This window comes from Erinaceus europaeus, chromosome 4, assembly GCF_950295315.1.
Source record: "Erinaceus europaeus chromosome 4, mEriEur2.1, whole genome shotgun sequence".
Classification (NCBI taxonomy): Eukaryota; Metazoa; Chordata; class Mammalia; order Eulipotyphla; family Erinaceidae; genus Erinaceus; species Erinaceus europaeus.
Window position 1 is genome coordinate 144,856,484 of NC_080165.1, and position 18,507 is coordinate 144,874,990.

An 18,507-nucleotide genomic window follows, 5' to 3' on the forward strand; every position below is an offset into this window, starting at 1 on the left:
GTCAGGCCTTTTGGAACAAGTTCTTTGAGAAAAGGCATTGGAGATTTAGGAAGACTAGTATATTCTATATGAATAGCAAAAAAAAAAAAATCAACTCTATATAAATTGACTTCTAGTAACATAATATAGCTGTCTCCAGTTCAGCATCCCCTTCCCTGCATTTCTATTACCATTAGCAAAACTAATTTGTAATCACTCTTGCCTGCCCTCTGCACTGCACTATCTCCCATAATGCCACAGGCAGGGATGTATCTGCTTCTTTCTTTGCTTGCAGCGTTCAGTGACTCCCAATGCAAGTCTCCAGTTGTTACTTACCAGCCAACATTGCTGATCATGTAAAACTAATCTCAAACACTACAAACTCCAGAGAAATAATTGCAAACAAATGATCAGACTGATGGCTGAACTCAGATATTCTTGAGCTTAAGGCAGAATTATGTTTTCTAGGGCAAAATTCCTTGTGCCCCTCTCTTCCACTATTGGCCATGTGTGTGTGTGTTTCCAGGTGTCTTCCTTGTGGCAAAACCCCCAGCTGTCATTTCCTTAAATTGTTATCTTGTGTTTGTTTTTAAAAAGCAATAGTGAAGATAAAAAATGTATATAGTTTATATAACTTCGAATATTTTTAGTATAATCCCATCCCTGGACGTGTGTAGCTAGGCTCTTAGTCACGGAAGTTCACAGGAATAAGGAACTTGATTTTGTATAGATGATTATATAGGCATTTAAGATGAACTGAGATGAATTATTTCCTCCCTCCCCTATATAAAGAATGCTGATGTGGGTCATTCTCAATTATAAAGAAAAGGAATGTAGCAGCTGCTGAAGTTGTGCCCCACGACTAAAGACTGTGTGTGCTTGTGGATGGGATTGAGACAGGATGCTAGCTCCTAGGAGCAAGAATTTGTAGATATCTATGCCTATTTCCTCTCCTGTGAGGGAAGAAAAAAGACCATAAAAGACCATACAAAAATGCTGAGGATGCAGGGAATTGAGATAGAATAGTTTTAAAATCTCAAACCCTGGATCTACATCTCAGGTTAATTCAAACTCAAAGTAAAGCAGTGGTATAATTATAATATCAGTAGCAATAATATCAAACAATGGTATAGAATAATATAAAAAAATGGAGAATTGTGCTCTATTCTACATTTTTTACATGAGGCGTTCTATATTCTAAATATTTGTAGATTATCAACTGCCAAGCATCCAGTGCACAGTGAAAACAAAAAGCATCGTAAACAAAATAAGACCCCAAAGAGCATGTGGGGCAAAGACAAACATATAATACAATTATTAATTCATTGATATTTAGGTAATCACAATGCAACCCAATCCCGAGACATGTAGAAAAGCCATATAATGCATTTTCACAGTAGTGAGATTTTAAATCACTGTGCCCTAGTCTGAAATCTTTCAATCAAGAGACTAGTTTATTACAATTCTGAGATGTTTTAGAGCTAGAAACAAAAGAGGGGGCAGTACTGAAACTTCCTTCAATATGCTCTGGGCCAGGCTCAAACCTCGGTTGCAAGAGATAAAATTCAAAGAATCAACTGTGTGGTAGGGTTCAGAGGAGTGGTGCAAGTGAATGGGGCATAATTTATGTTGCTATTGTGAATATCTCGTCTGTATTCGATGAGCCTAAAACAACACCTGAGTTCCATTTAATTCATTTCATCACTTCATTGTACCTTCAACTTCTTCCTGAAGAAAGCTTTGTTGACTCACTGAATAGAAAAGAGATGACTCATCTCCCCACTACATAGAACATTATTATTTTTGATATTTAGTTATAGATAAAGAGGCAGATAGAAAGAGAGAGAGCATGCACACAACGACGCTTCCTTCAGGTAAGCAAGGCATTTTATACACTGTGTATAGTAAAAGTAAAAACTACTGGGGGCTTTTGTCTGGGTTTATAAAAGCGGCAGATTTATTAAGTGCTTAAAAACTGCAGTGGCAAAATAAGCAAAGAGGGAAAGACCAGCCAGCCACGAGGCATAGGCCACGGTCCTTAAACTTTGTTCACCAGCATTCAGCTACAGCAGGAGTGGCTCCCTGGAGAAATGGTGTGGCTCAGGTCCTGGAGGAAGATCAAAGGGAACAGCAACAGCTGCCAAAGGTACAGGAATGAGAGAGCACTTCGCATAGTCACTCGCTTAGGGAGTCTCTCATACCCACAATTCCTCAAGAACATATAACCATATGTAAATTATGTACATGCCCCACAATTTCTCTTGCTTACAAGCCTTCCCAAGAACTATGTTCATTGCATTTTGTTTCAGTTTATCACGACTTACTTGACTATATGCTTATGCTGTTTAACTCTTTGGTCTCCACTTCAGAAGACATGTAGTGATCGCATAGAGGGCTTGCCTGTGAGAGGTTCTAAGTTCATAGCCAAGGACCTCCTACAGCCATAGGTGAGTGCTACTCTGGCCAAAAGGATAAAATTTAGAAATATTCGGGAGTCAGTTAAGCACACGTGGCGCAAAGCGCAAGGACCGGCGTAAGGATCCTGGTTTGAGCCCCCGGCTCCCCACCTGCAGAGGAGTAGCTTCACAGGCGGTGAAGCAGGTCTGCAGGTGTCTGTCTTTCTCTCCCCCTCTCAGTCTTCCCCTCCTCTCTCCATTTCTCTCTGTCCTATACAACAACGATGATATCAATAAAAACCAACAATAAAACAAGGGCAACAAAAGGGAATACGTAAATATAAAAAAATTTTTTAGAAATACTTAAATCTCATTTTGTTGATGGATAGGTAAGACTAGTTAATATGTTTATTCGTTTTGCTCTCTCTGATATAATCTGAAAAACCTTTTCTACTAAATTCTTTTATTTCTGTAGACACACTTTTGAGTAACTTACACTTACCAGAGATTATTCAGATTTTGAAGCCTGTGTTACTGTCCTTATCTTACTCTACTTTTTTTTAAAAAAATAATTCAGACAGAAGATCTTTCTCACAACTAAGCTAGCAGAAATATAAGGTAGCTTCAGGAACAGGAACCTACTAAATATATAATGAAAAGAACAAATAATAATAATATACACAGGTCTATGCCACATCTTTAATTTAATTACAAATAGAGGAAGACTTAAGCATGAAATACTAAGTAGTTGGCATACTGTGCTCAAAACAACCTGACTATAAATCCCAGTTGTGTGATCTTGGACATCACTAATATTTTCTTCAAGCCCCAGTTTCATCTTCCACAAAGTAGGAAAATAAGGGCTACTCCATGTAATTATCGTAAGGACTAGGTGAAATACACTAGCATGCTTCCTGTAGACAGTGGACATTTCAAAAATATTCTGCTGCTAATGTATTATCAAAGACAGAGTCAAATATAAGTTCACTGTGATTGTTGGAAGAAAAACTATAGCAGGACCAAAGAGAAAGTAGTGACTGCAGCATTCATGGATTTTTTTTTCCTCTCATCACATTTCTCTCTGTCACAGAACACACAAAAGTGTTTTTGCACACAAATAGGATTTTTAAAGAGGTTTTATTTGTCTATTAATGAGAAAGACAGGAGGAGAGAGAGAGAAAGAACCAGACATCACTCTGGTACTTGTGCTGCCGGGGATGGAATTCAGGATCTCATGCTTGAGAGTCCAGGGTGGGGGAGACCACATAAAGGTTATGCAAAAAGACTCTCATGCCTGAGTCTCCCAGGTCCCAGGTTCAGTTCCACACCAGCATAAACCAGAGTTGAGCATGCTCTGGCTTAAAAAAAAAAATGCATGTAAAACATGCTTGAGAGCCCAGTGCTTTATCCACTGCACCGGGACCACTAAATAGGTTTTTTTTTTTATTAGTGATTGACAAGATTAGAAGATAATAGGGCTATAATTCTACACCAGTCCCACCACCAAAGATCTGTATCCCAACCCCCTTCCAACAGTAATAAACCATAGTTCACGCAAGGTCATAGATATAGCTTGGCAATACATAGTTCTTTTGTTTTTCTGCAAGAGTGTTTTTAATCTCAACTGTGCTATCTTTCTGAAAGATCATTACTCATTTCCATAAGCATGAAAATGGACCTGGGTGAAAACTTCTTTCACTGCTACCTATTCAGGTCGTGTCACCACATGCATACGTAGTGCATATGCACACACTGACATGTGCCTTACCACGTCACTGTTGCATTTCTTGGTTCTTCTTCATAAAACACTCCCCAACACAATCGTCTCCCTCACTGGTTCTGCTGTCTCCTTATCCCACTTACACTGTGCTCTACTGAGTGAACTATTCCCCTCTGCCTTCTGTTTTATCCCTCCATGTACCTCAGCCCTCCTCTGGTATCCATGGCATTCTTTCTACTCCTTAACTATAAGTCTACTCTTTGCTGCATTGCTGTTCCCTCTGGCTAGAAAAATTGTGTGTCGGGTCATCATTTTGACTTGTGGGGTCTCTCTTTAGGTCTCTGCTCAAATATCAGAGGGCCCTTGATGACGTTCTTTAATAAAATAGTGTCCCCATGCCACAGTCACTTTCTGTCTTCATAACTGGACTGTTTCTCCTCAGCACACTAGAACACTAGACAGGCTGTTAAGTGCTGCTTATTATACATTTCCCTCCACAAGAATATAAATTCCCTAAAGACATGGACCTGTTTTAATCACCAGAAGAAGTAATGTCTGCTTCACTGTGAACATTCAGTAACTATTTGCTAAATTAGTAAACATATGAAAGAATAAGTTAGATTTCCTGTTAAAAGCTAACGGGATAGGACAGGCCTGGATGAATTAGGAAAAAGTAAATGAATGAAAATTGGTTAATTTCCCAGTTGTTATCACTAGGAACTTAGTTCTCCATTGCTGACATTTCCAATCAAAGACTCACTCCCTTGACTACGACGTGAGTCTGAGTCACACGGGACATGCTGCTAGGCTGGTCTTTCTCCTGTGTGACCTGAATGATTCAAAGTGCCAATGACAATATCAGCTCTCTGTCCTAGGAACTCCACTTGGAAGTCTGGAGTCGACTCGACTTCACTCAAGAACATCTTGCTTGACGGGGTGAACTTGAGTCTTCCTGTTTCTTAAGCAAGATGACTACTGACTCTTTTGTCATCCACTTGCAGTGTGACTAATTTGAATGTTAACATTTTTTAAGTGAAAACGCTTTGATGCTAAGCAAAACCATTTGAAGACTTTCAAATGTCTGGATATAATATTTTTTGGGAAAAAAAGGCAATTTAGGACTTGCTAATCATAAACTAAATATACATGATTTTAATTGAGTGTCAGAAGTCCAAACCTATTATTTAAGCATAAGTGCATCTTACCAAATGGTAAGTATTGCAGCACACTGTTTGAATTTATGTCCCACATATGAACAAACCATATGCTAAGCTTCTTAGGCATAAAATTCCTACCCCTCCATCCTAACAGCATAAACCAAGATGAACAGCAGTGAAGTGCCCAGCCTGACAAAGATCTTGAGAATATTAATATTACTTTTTTAGAAAATCTTTTTGTTTAATGGATTTTGTTACTATTGTCATAATTGATTTAGAGATTTGTATTCATATTCTATAACCATCTGAACAAAATACTCAAAGAATTAGTGTTTCTAAATATTCTCAAGGGAACCAAAAAAGAACAAGCATAGAATTTTACCTTATAGCCTAGAATGTTCCTAGCCAATGACCATGGACTGTGAGGTCAGACTGGAACTCAGAGGTTATACAGGCTCCTGTAATGAATATGAATATATATATATCTCCCAGGACAGACTGATGTGGTAAGCAGTTACATATATATGCCTTTTTCAGTTTGGGAGCCACTCTCTGCCATAACCCAGCTTTCAATTTCTATTCTCCACTCTGATACCAGCCTCCCAGACAATAGTCCTAGTTCACCTTCATGTTCTAGCAAAGATTACTAAAGTCCTAGGCTTCTAGGAGCATACTCCAAATCAATACCCTAGCCTCTTCTCACCCTCATCTCATTGGTTCTATTCCTACTTCCTGGCCACTGTTTATTAAACATTTTGTCCTGCTTTATATCTTACTGCCATTCAGACGCCAAGGTCCAGATGCTACTATGATCCCATCCTGACCTACCTAGGCAGATGACCTTGCCAATATGTCCTGGAACCCCACCTCCCCAGAGCCCTGCAGCACTAGAAAAAGACAGAAACAGGCCGGGGGTGTGGGGTATAAATCAACTGGCAATGTCCATGTCCAGCAGAGAAGCAACTACAGAAGTCAGAATTCCCACCTTCTATACCCCCAAAAGGATTCTGGTCCATACTCCCAGATGGGTAAATGTTAGGGGAAAATGACCAAAGGGCTCTGAACCCCAGTTCCACTGGAACCTAGAACTGTTGTGACAAAGAACCTTGGCTTTTTTCACCATCCCTGGAGAACACCTAAGGAAGTCAGATGTGTCACTTATCTGAGGGGGAAGCGGAAAAGGGGAGGGTAACTGTGGGATAATTTCACTCATAAGTAAAATACAGAGAATTCAAACACATGAACTTGAAAAAAGAAAAATATATATGTACATATGTGTGTATATATCCCATAATTATGATTTATGATCTTGGGAGAATTATGGTGGTTACTATGAGGACGCACACAGAACTCTGGTGGTGGTCTAGAATGACATTCCTATTATCTTATAATCTTATAAATCACTATTAAATCACTAATTTTAAAAAGAGGTCATGGGAACAAAACAAGTTGTGCTTTGTTATGATCAAGTCTGAGGGGAATGCCATAACACTGTATAATATTTTTGGCCATGCCTTTAGGAAGTTGCCCAGGATACTCAAGTCTTACCTCCAAAGAGAAGAGTGGAAGTGAGGGGCTTGAGATGCTCAGCTACGAATTCCAAGGTGAATTCTCCCCCTTTTCGCAACCTGAAATATTGATTAGGTACTTCCTGGATATCTATTTTTAGCTCTGCTAAAATTAGACCATAGCTGGTAACAATAAGCCAAGGACTGAACTGAGTGATTCGGGATATATGTTAATCTTCTCAGTAACTGCAAGCAAAATAGTCTCCAATATGAGAATGTTACAAGGCGGTGTCTAACCGACACTCAGGTTTCAGCATCAATCTGAAACTCACACTCTGTAAAGTGAGTTTGTTTTTCAGTTCATTGCTTGTGTCAGTGCAACATTTCTCAATCTCCTTTCTTAGTTCTAGAGTCTTAGAACTGAAAGGCTCACTAATTCCAATCCTCTTCAATCCACACAGAAGTATTAATCAGCTACAGTGCAGAAGACTGTACTCCTGATGGCTCAAAAAGTGCTCATAAATCTCAAAAAGGTTCTCTGTCTAGTGGATGAATCATTTTAGTGCTGCTGGGATCAAGAAAAGATGCAGCTATGAAACAACATAGGGCCACAGAACTGAGTATGTATGTGAATTTCGGTAAGAAGTTACAGTGACATAAGTTCTGGGGCTGAGGAATAACTAGATGGTGACCTGACAATATGGAATTAGAAGTGGAGGAGAAAAGGAAAGAAGAGGTCATCTGAACTTCACTCCCCAACAATGTAGTCACTCGCCCTGTGTGAATACCGATGCCAGTTAAAGATTAATATTATATTAATTTGAGTTTCTCAGTCCCACTAATCACATTTCAAGTACTCAATGTGGACAGCTGACTAGTGTTTACTACAGTGGACAGTGCACATATCGACTTTTTCCTCCAACACAGTCAGAGCACTGACTCTGAATTAAAGCAGAACAAGTAAAAACACAAGACTTGTAAGAGCAGATGTTGGTGGTTTCGCACAGCTGGAGGGCAGGCTATGCTCAGAGAGGACCCCAGTGATAAAGCAGGAGACCCCAGTCCACCAATCAGATTGTGTATCTCTGGGATGATTCGAAGGAGGATTCAAATCCTGGCAAACTCTGCCTCTCATTATCAACTTGTCACTACAGAGCTGGAAAAGCTACGTGGCCAAAAAGTCCAAATGGGCATCCTTAGTTCACCAATTGTGTTTATAAAGCCACATGTCTTCTGGTAATGATCGCAACATTACCACAGCATGAAGTCATTATTTTTCTTTGAGAAAAGGAGATTGAATTTTTTATTTGGGCATCGTATCCTTCTTTTACTTTTTACATATTAAAAGAAATCTGTGTAACATCTTACACAGGCCAAAAAAAAAAAAAATCCTGGGTTTTTGTAGTTTCTTAAGTAAACAGTACAAGAGCCATATTTCAACTACAGAAACATGACCAGATATTAATATTTCCATAATAGTTATAGGTAAGCACTATCTAACATCACCAAGTGTCTGTCCTCAATTATAGTTGCTTTAAAAATAATAAAACTGAGGAGTCAGGCAGTAGCACAGCAGATTAAGCGCACGTGGTGCAAAGTGCAAAGACTGGCGTAGGGATCCCAGCTCAAGCCCCTGGCTCCCCACCTGCAGGGGAGTCACTTCATAAGTGGTGAAGCAGTTCTGTAGGTGTCTTTCTCTCCCCCTCTCTGTCTTCCCCTCCTCTCTCCATTTCTCTCTGTCTTGTCCAACAATGACATCAATAACAACAACAATAATAACTACAACAGTAAAACAAGGGCAACAAAATGAATAAATAAATATTTTAAAAAATTAAAAATAATAATTATAATTATAAAAACTGGCTAAGTAGATAACATAATAATTACACAAAAGTCTCTCATGCCTGAGGCTCTGAGATCCCAGGTTCAGTCCCTAGTACAACTGTAAACCAGAGCTGAGCAGTGCTCTGGTCTCTCTCTTTCCTCCCTCCTTCTTCCTCTATCTTCTTTTATTATCTCTCTCCCATCAAAATGAAATAATATTTAATATGTAATAATAATAACCTAGATGTATGTGCACATGTGTTGGATTATATCAACCATTAGGAGTCCCTCAGCAGATGATATAGTGTTGGATTATATCAACCATTAGGAGTCCCTCAGCAGATGATACAGAAGCATAAGGAACTGTGGTCAAGCATCTGTCACTTCACTGTGTGACTTTGGTTACATCTCTTAACTTCTTACACCTGTTTCTCTATAACAGGGGTTTTCAAAAGCTTCTCTCAACATGTGGCAGAGAGCAAGTAAGTGAGCATATGTAGAACACGGAGCACAGGTGATCACAATACACACATGGGGGGTGTGACATGGAGGAGTCAGTCAGCCAGATGCTCTGCACACCAAGTGATGCTGCGAGTCTGTTCTGATACTTCTAGAAGTACATTTCTTGACAGCTGAGTTTCAAGACTCTTGCCATCAAATATGCACACCCAAGATTACCAAGTAACAAAACCATAAACACAAAACAAATAACCCTTCTGTTTGTGCCAGACACAAGTAGCCAGCACCTACAAGTCTCTCACAAAAGGAATGTTTGTCATAGAAGTCCTCCAAATTACCCCATTCACAGTGCCCCGAAAGATTCGATAGCTTTTCTCATAGGGCTGATGACGACTATATCTCTACCATTTTAGTTATTAATTTGGGCCCAATAACTTATGATAAATGCATGCTCCTTTCAACAGATGTTAGTTTCGTTCCTAAGAACTCTGATGGAGATAGAGAGAAATTGAAACAGAGAAAGACGGAGACAGAGAGACACACAAAGAGCAAGATATAGACACACAGACACACACACACACACACACACACACACACACAGACACACACACAGAGACTATAATGCCAAAGCTTTTTTTGAAAGCATTGGCTTCCAGGCTTGAACCTGTGCAGCGCACATGACAAAGTAAATGAACCATCACTAGAATCAGTCTTACAAAGCATCACTGCTACAATCTTATTTGATATCATGCTATCCCATAATTGCAACTTGTATCTCTATAATTATATATAGCAGTTCTACTTTTTTATTTAATTAAATCACTTTGTTGGGAACAATGACACCTTCCTCCAAGGCCACTGTGTCCTCAACCACTTCTCAACCTCTCCTTGGACCAGTTTCAACAGAGCAAAGAAAACTAAAGTTTTGCCCTGTATTTTCCCATTCTTGGCTTCGTACGTTCCATCTATGAATAAGATCATCCAGCGTTCATTCGTCCTCTTACAAATTATTTCACTTAACATGACTTCTTTAAGTTCCATTAAGTTGTAGTAGAAGAGAAGAGATCTGAAAGGCTGAGAAACACATGAAAAAATGCTCAAAGATCTTTGGTCCATACTCCCAGAGGAATACAGAACAGGGAAGCTTCCAGTAAATGGGATGGTATATGGAACTCTGGTGGTGGGAACTGTGTGGAATTGTACCCCTGTTATCTTACAATCTTGTTAATCATTCCTAAATCACTAATAAAGAAATATTTTTAAAAAATTAAAAAGAAAAAGTTGGACAAAGAAGAGCAGACTAGACCAGACCAAGGACAAATCCATGTCTGGATTCATAATGTGCCCTACCATAGACTGGCACCAACCTTGGAGAGTTGAATTACACTTTGGACCACTCCGTTTTCTCACCGGTAATGTGGGAGCAATAATTTGTCACATAGTGTTTTGAGGACTTAGAGGTTTCCTGGTCTTAAGTCATTTAAAACCAGGGGCATAGTATGTACTCTAAATATTTGTGAACTATAATAATGAAATGTGCATGTGTGTGCTGGATTGTGATAAAATGTTTGGAAATGGGCTGGCAGGATAACTCACATGGGATGGAGCCTATTCGGCCACTCATGAGATCAGGGCTCCAGTCTGGCCCTCACATCCCTGGAGGAAGCTTTGGTACTTGCAGAGGTGTGTTGCTTTCTCCCTCTGCCTCTGTCTTTCTACCTGAAAAAGGAGAAATGAAGCCCTGGGAATGTAAAACAGAACAAGTTTATAAAAATCAAAGCTAAAAGAAGTGAGACACAAAGTTCCCTTCAGCAAGGTGGATAGAGAGAGGCAAGTGTGTGTGTATTTGCTGGAGCCATCGGGAGAGTTTCTAGATTAAAGAGCACTGGGGTAGGAGTCTGAATCGAAGTCTTTCCTTCTTTAGTCTGGGGAGCCATCAGGATGGGGGGGGGGGACATTGAAGAAGGGAGAAAGTTTTACCTCGTATAGAGTTCTTTCCTACTCAAATCCCCTTTATCAGGACGCAGATGTTTTGGAAATGATGCCAAGTTGGGATAAAAACAGATGTAAGTGGAGGAAATACAGCACATCTAACAGAGAAGAGTTTGGGGTAATTCAGTTTGTTAGCAACAAGTCCTATGTAGTAATTATTTGCAGATGATCATTAAAATATATCCCCAGCAGTTACTTCTTATGGTTGTTATCATTATCAAAGTTTCATCTCTTAAAACCCTTACCAACCAGGCTCAAAGCAACAACAAAACATTATTTAACCCTAAACAGACGTAAGAAAGGTGGACAGTAAGATCTGAAACTTTCTATTCCTATAGGTTAGAACCTAGCACAGGGAGAGTGAATGTGACTTCCTATAATCTGCAGAACTGTTTGGGCTATCATATGAACAGACCGCCTCAGAATAGGCTAAATCCATCACTGGACAAAATTTAAACTTGTATTTTTTTTTCTGCCACTGTTGGGACTTCATTGCTCCAGACTGTCTTTTTCAGGTAAGAACAAAAGACAAAGAGGTTACAGATACAGGAAAGGGCACCATAGCACTGGAGCTTCCTTCAGTGTAGGGGGAATTGGGTTTGAACCTGGGTTGAGTACATGAGAAAGCAGGAATGCTACGCAGGTGAGCTATTTTGCCAGCCCTAACTTCTTTATTTTTAGCATGAGAATCCATCTGCTGAATCCTCTTATATGTGATGTATAAACATTTTAAACCACCCAATCTGTTACAACAAACGTGGAAACTGGTCATGTCCAACTGCATTTAGTCTCAGTGTCAGCAAGAGATGATCCAGTCACTTAAATCCATTCAGAAACAAACCTGCAAGGAGATTCTGAAATGGTGACACAACAATATGGTTCAGAATGAGATCTTATGGGACTTCAGGAGATCGTGAGGTATGGAGTATACTATCACAACCACACTTTTAAGATGAACCAATAAACCAACTTGGATCCTAAAGCTGAACATGGGCAAGGGAACTGTCGTACCCAAAGCCAGATGTCTCAGAGTATTCTCAGTGCTGTATTGCTTGGAGCTTTCCTCTTCTTCATTTCTCTTATTCAAGGATACAGGTTTCAGCTGTGTAAATAGGCAGCCAACCCACAAGAGACATGTGTCAGTCACCTATAGGGCTGGCTTACCCGAATCACAGCCCATGTGACTGAACCCGGTTGGTGTGCTATAAGCATATGCTTATCGCACATCTCATGCATATGCTAAACAATAACAGAAGATACTTTACTTCAGATTGTCTGATGATTCAGGTAATGGACATCTCCCAAAGTCACAAACAGGGAAGATGTGCAACAGGTTGGTCAACATTGTACTTCTTGCAGTGTTGGTCATGAGTTTTTCATGGGCAAGTAAGTTGTTTGTTTTCTTAATGGCATATTTGCATGCCATTAGAAATGGGTGTGCCCATCTCTATCTGTGACTATGACAGAAGGAAGGATCGCGTTAGAGTGAAACCCATGAAGCAGTGACCTTAAGTACAGGTGGATGCCACAGTGTCTATTATTAGGATCAAGGAGATAGAGTCAGAGGCAATATTGCAAAATGGCAGTATGGCAGGTCAGTTTCCCCTGACAAAGTGCAAAGGCATGCTATAAACACTTGCAGGGGCAAACAGCCTGAGCAACTACCACAGCCAGGAGAGAAATTAGAGGAGGTTTTTCCACAACAAAAGCAGCCTTGCCCTGCTGTGGTCACTCTTACATTCATCCTCTGTTGATGAAGATGCTTAGGCTCCATCACGGAATGGTGGTCCCCCACCCAGAATTCTCCTTGTGGGCCAAATGATAGAAGGAATTGATTCACTAGGAATTGTGTTCCTCCTGACTGGGGATCCCACAGCTCAATAGTAAACAGTTCTCAAAACAAACAAACACAAACAATGTAGTATATACAGTAAATCAAGCTGACAGCTGATAAGGAAGATGTGGGCAAGGCCATTTCTCTCCTAGAGACTGGCATCCTGTCTGGTCTGGGGTTGGACACTACAGAGCTCCCATTTCTTTGGCTTGATAGTGGGGCTTCCCATATTGGCATCTGATGATGGTCTTCACTCTGCACTAGGATATAGCTATAACCCTTCTACAAGACATCTCTACGTCATTCATCAGAAAAGACAGAAAGGACAAATATTGGAGAGGATGTGCAAAAAAGGGGACACTCTGCACTATTGGTGGAAGTGCAAAATGGTCCAATCATTGTGGAAAGCAGTCTGGAGACTTATCAAACCCTAGAAATGGACCTACCCTATGGCCCGCTAGTCTCTCTCCTGGGAATTTTACCCAAAGGAAATAAAAACAGCTATTATGAGGGACCTGTGGGTATCTGTGTTCATAGAGTCACAGTTTGTATTCCACAGAACCTGGAAGCAACCCAGACAAATACTACTCAGCTGGTAAAAACAACAAAGTTGTCTCCTTTGCATCCTCTTGGATGAAACTTGAGGACATAATGTTGAGTGAGATAAGCCAAAGAGAGAAGGACAAATACCAAGTGATCTCTTATCAGTGGGACTTAATAAAGTAGGGACAGGGAAGGAGAGCACGAAGGGAAACATGGACTGGACATGGGGTATTGCACCATATGGACTCTGGGGAGAGGGAGAAAACTTTGGTTGTCTGGTACGTAATGAAAGTGTATGTACTTATCAATGAATCTACTGTAAAGCATTAAGCAACACTCTCAGGGAAAAAAAAGATATCTCTCTCTCTCATTGTTGCTGTTGTTGTTAAGTTATGGAAACAAAAACCTGTTTGTTAAGGGAAAGCAAAAGCTTGCAGGAAAGTATAGTTGGGTTGTGTAACACATATGGATGGTGTCAGACAACCATCTGGATTTGTGTGAAGTCGGGGGCATCACACACACAAAGAGAAGAGGGGCTCTCCATAAACCCTGCTGCGGGGGAGGTCTCTGTCATCCCATGACTCTATAAATGCTCTCTCCCCACCCACCCCCACCCCCAGTTGGGGGATTAATCATCTCTGCCTTGTCATCAAGGTGTGTCTGATCTAATTTCTGCTTTCTTGGTATCAGAGTCTATACAATTAAGAAAATGTTGTTAGTTCAACAAAAATGTCTTTGAGTGCCTCTAAAGTTCTGGTGGAATGAGATGGATAGGACGGTACAAAGTTATTCTAGCATAATTTAGTAAGCACCCATGACATACAAGGTGCTAAAGATATATAAGTGATGCCTAGGAGGTGCCCAGCAAAAAGCCTTAGAGGTAACCAGAAATGTGCAGAAGACACTCGGGGTGGGGGCGTCTCCACCCTCAACCCCTCACCTAGTCAGGTCAGAATGAATGAGACGACCTGCAGGTGGAGTTCTGGGTGATACACTTGGGTGTAAGTTCAGTTAAGCTGGTAAAACCTACTTGCGAAAGAGCTTCCTGTAAACAAGTTGCCTTGACAGTCTGCAACTCACGATGAGTAAATGAAATGATTTATCACAACAGACACGTTGCCTGAAAGTGGTGCACAGAATACAAAGTCTTTTTTATTTTTCCTGTTCTGGGGTGTGGTTAAGTGACTTTCCCTTGGTGAAGGGAATTTTGGGTCTGGGTGCAAAAGGTTAAGTTCAGTTACAAAGCTGAGAGGACTCAGCCCCAGGAGAGTCTGTTACTTGATAGGAAAAATAAAATCCCTGAAGTTACCAAATGAAACACACACACACATACACCATGGTAAAAATATTTTTAAGGGGCTGGGAGGTGATGCACTTAGTTAAATAGACATATGACAGTGTACAAAGACTCAGGTTCAAGCCCCTGGTCCCCACCTGCAGGAGGAAAGCTTCATGAGTGGTGAAGTAGGGCTGCAGGTGTCTCTCTGTCTTCTTCCCTCTCTATCCCCCCATTTCTATCTGTCTCTATCCAATAATAAGTAAAATAAAGATTAAACAAAGAGTAAATAGATCTTTAAATCTTTAAATATTTGTAAATAAAGACAACAAGGAGATACTACTTCACTCCTGTGACACTGTCATACCTCAGACATTATAGTAATAAGACAACCCTCCTGCATGGCTGGTGGGAATGTAAATGGTCCAACCCTTGTGGGGAACAGTCTGGAGAACTCTCAGAAGGCTAGAAGGGGACCTAACCTATGACCCTGTAATTCCTGGGTCTATATTCTAAGTAGCCAAACACACACACATCCAAAAAGACTTGTCCATAGCAGCATAATTTGTAATAGCCAAAACTAAGCAACCCAGGTGTCCAACAACAGATTAGTGGCTACTGAGCTATTAAGAATAATGAATTCACTTAACCTGTAGTCATATAAACCACTATTTAATTAATATGAAAGGGGAAAATTGATTGAATGTCTCAGACCTTTTAATGCAGAGACCATAGGCTGAGTCTTTGAAATGTTGACTCTCTTAAAAGCTTAGACCAGGGAGAACAGATGCAACTAGTGGCATTACTCTATAAGACACAGTTATATACAAATAATGTCAAAGGACATAATTTATGGTGATGTTATGTATGATACAGCAAATCCTAACAAAGGGATTTTCAAAGTTAACCCAATTGTCAAATAATCTGACTACAGCAATAACTATCTATTGCCTTCTTAAACCTTAAGACATCCGGAACCTCCCACTTCCTCTATAGAGCCTATATTTCCCCCAGTCCTGGAACCTCTAAGGTGGGGCTCACTTTCCTGCATGCTTCTCTCAATTCATACCAAATGATACCGCATCTGCTGATCCCAATGAGTACCTAATCAACTCAACGAGTACAACCTCAGCATGCTTCACTTCAGACTGTGTCCAGAGACATCAGGTATGGAATGTCAACCCTTCACCCTCATTACTTGGGTGAGACCTTTCCTTTCATGGTATTCTCTAATTCCATTCCAGGAGGTTCACTACCTAACAAAGTCCCAAAACCTAGATATAGACCAGGTCCCATGAGATAGGGCATATGTTCACATGTATTCATAAATTAGGGCAAAATATATACCTGAAAGCAAAAGTGCACAATAGTCTGCAGTGAGTCAGTATAGGCAGCAAGCAAGTAGAAAGACCTAAAAAGACACCATAAAGTTCACAATTAAATAGTGTCTGCTTAGACTTAGACACCCTCCTCACCTACTTCCTATTACAGTTCTCTCACTCACTCCAAAGCTAATCCGAGTAAGGACTGCAAAAGCTGAATAAGGGCAAGAGACTGGCATACTTTAATGATGACTCTTTAGTCACTATCAGGCCACTCCATCAGCTGGGGCTCTATTTGGGGAGTCCTGAGATTCCCAAACAGAAATGATGGGCCTAGACCTCGAATAAATCCCTCTTTGCCTTGTTACCAATCATTTCTATCAGGAACAGAACAGACCCCTTTGTGGGCCCCCATAGGACCTTGCCCTCAACATGGATCAACAATGGTAGAGAATGTTCCATCCTCTGAAGGGAGGATGAACAACATACTCTATGTTCCACCTGAGGAAGATGGGTCCTGAAATTGGGGCAGCTGGGAATGTTCCTACTCATGACCACAGAATGTGAGCTCAGATCTATAGGGATGCAGAGGTCACATAGGCTTCTAAGCTGAATATAGACCCCAGATCAGATCAAATTGATGGGGTTTACAGTCAATAATATTTATACACCTTTCCCATATTAGGGAGCCACTCTCTTCCCTGATCCAGCTTTCTGGTTCTTTTTCCAGCCATGACATCATCTCCCCAGACAATACCTTAGATCCACCTGCATATCAGATGTCAGACTCAGGGAAAAAAAAACTAGTATAGGCTAAAAAAAAAAAAAAAAAAAAAGAACCTAGTCATGGGTTCTTTGGAATATAACTAAAATAGGTCTACTAGCTATCTACAAAATGGAAGGCTCCCCAACTCTTCATATGAACTATTCCAGCCTTTAGATTCATGATGAGTCAACAACTTGTTTGGCTCTATATGTGAACTCTTTTTTTCAGCCACCAGGTTCCAGATGCTAGCATGATGCCAGCTGGACTTCCCTGGACAGACTACCCCACCAATGTGTCCTGGAGCCCCGCTTCCCTGGAGCCCTGCCTCACTAGAGAAAGAAAGAGGCAGGCTGGGTGTATGGATCGATCTGCCAACACCCATGTTCAGCAGAGAAGCAATTACAGAAGCCAGACCTTCCACCTTCTGAATCCTACAGTGACCCTGGGTCCATTCTCCCAGAGGGATAAAGAATAGGAAAGCTATCAGGGGAGGGGATGGGATATGGAATTCTGGTGGTGGAAATTGTGTGGGCTTGTACCCCTATTATTCTATGGCTTTTGTCAGTATTTCTTTTTTATAAATAAAAATTAAAATAATAATAATAATGAATTCACTTTCTTGAACTCATCTTGGATGGAGCTTGAAGGAAACATGTTAACTGACATAAGCCAGGAAGAGAAGGAGGACTATGGGATGATGCCATTGGTAGACAAGAGTTGAGAAATAAAAACAAAAAGGAGAAACACAAAAAAGAACTTGGGTTGGGTTTGGTGTGTTGCCCCAATGTAAAGGACTTGGGCGGGAGGTCGCTTTCTGATCCTGGTCCATGATGGTAGAGGAGGACCTGGCAGGGATGATTTCATACCGCAGAAAAGTGAGAAATTTTGCACATGTACCAATAATCATCTTAACTATAAACCATTCATCCCCCAACTAAAAATATTTTAGTTGATTGGCTTGTATTTTAAATACTGTGGTTAGCACCATTTCCCAACGCTTTCGTATTCACAGATAATGTACAAAACACAGTTGCAATTAGAAATAAATATGCTTGAGTTTCCCGCCTTTCTGAATACTACCTTTCCAGAAGAGCCCTGCATATAGAGGAATGTTCATTCCATCCTTCATTTCAGCTTTTGTCTTTGAGGTCTTTCAGTTCTATAGAGATAACAATTTTTAATAATATTTTATTCATTTTAGTGAGGTAGAGAAAGACAGAGACCAGAGGTCTCTGCCTTATGGTAGTGCAGAGGATTGAACCTGGGACCTCTGAGCCTCAGTCATGAAAGTCTTTTGCACAACCATTATGCTGTCTTCTCTGCCCTGGCTGGAGATAATGGTTTTTAAGCCATGCAAAATGGTTTTCATTATGGTTTCCCCTCCTGCTCAGAACAACGAGAAACTCACCACTTTTTTGTCATATTTGAATCTATTCCTTTGAAAAACTGTCTTCAAGTGGTTATCTATGAGGGTGGGGACGGGGACACAGACCTTTGGTGACGGGGTGGTGGAAAAAACAGTAAGTAAAGAAAGAAAGAAAAAGAAAATGATAAAAAAAATTGTCTTCAAATCTGAAATCAGTGACTTGTGGGCAATAAAATCTGAATATAGAAACCAACTCAATCTGTATTACAGGATATAAAATATAGAATCACAGTGAGAGTAATTAAGCAGAAAAGAGTGGCCAGTTGTCCTTTCTAAGTTGGGTCAGAAATAAGAGGGAAGTTGGA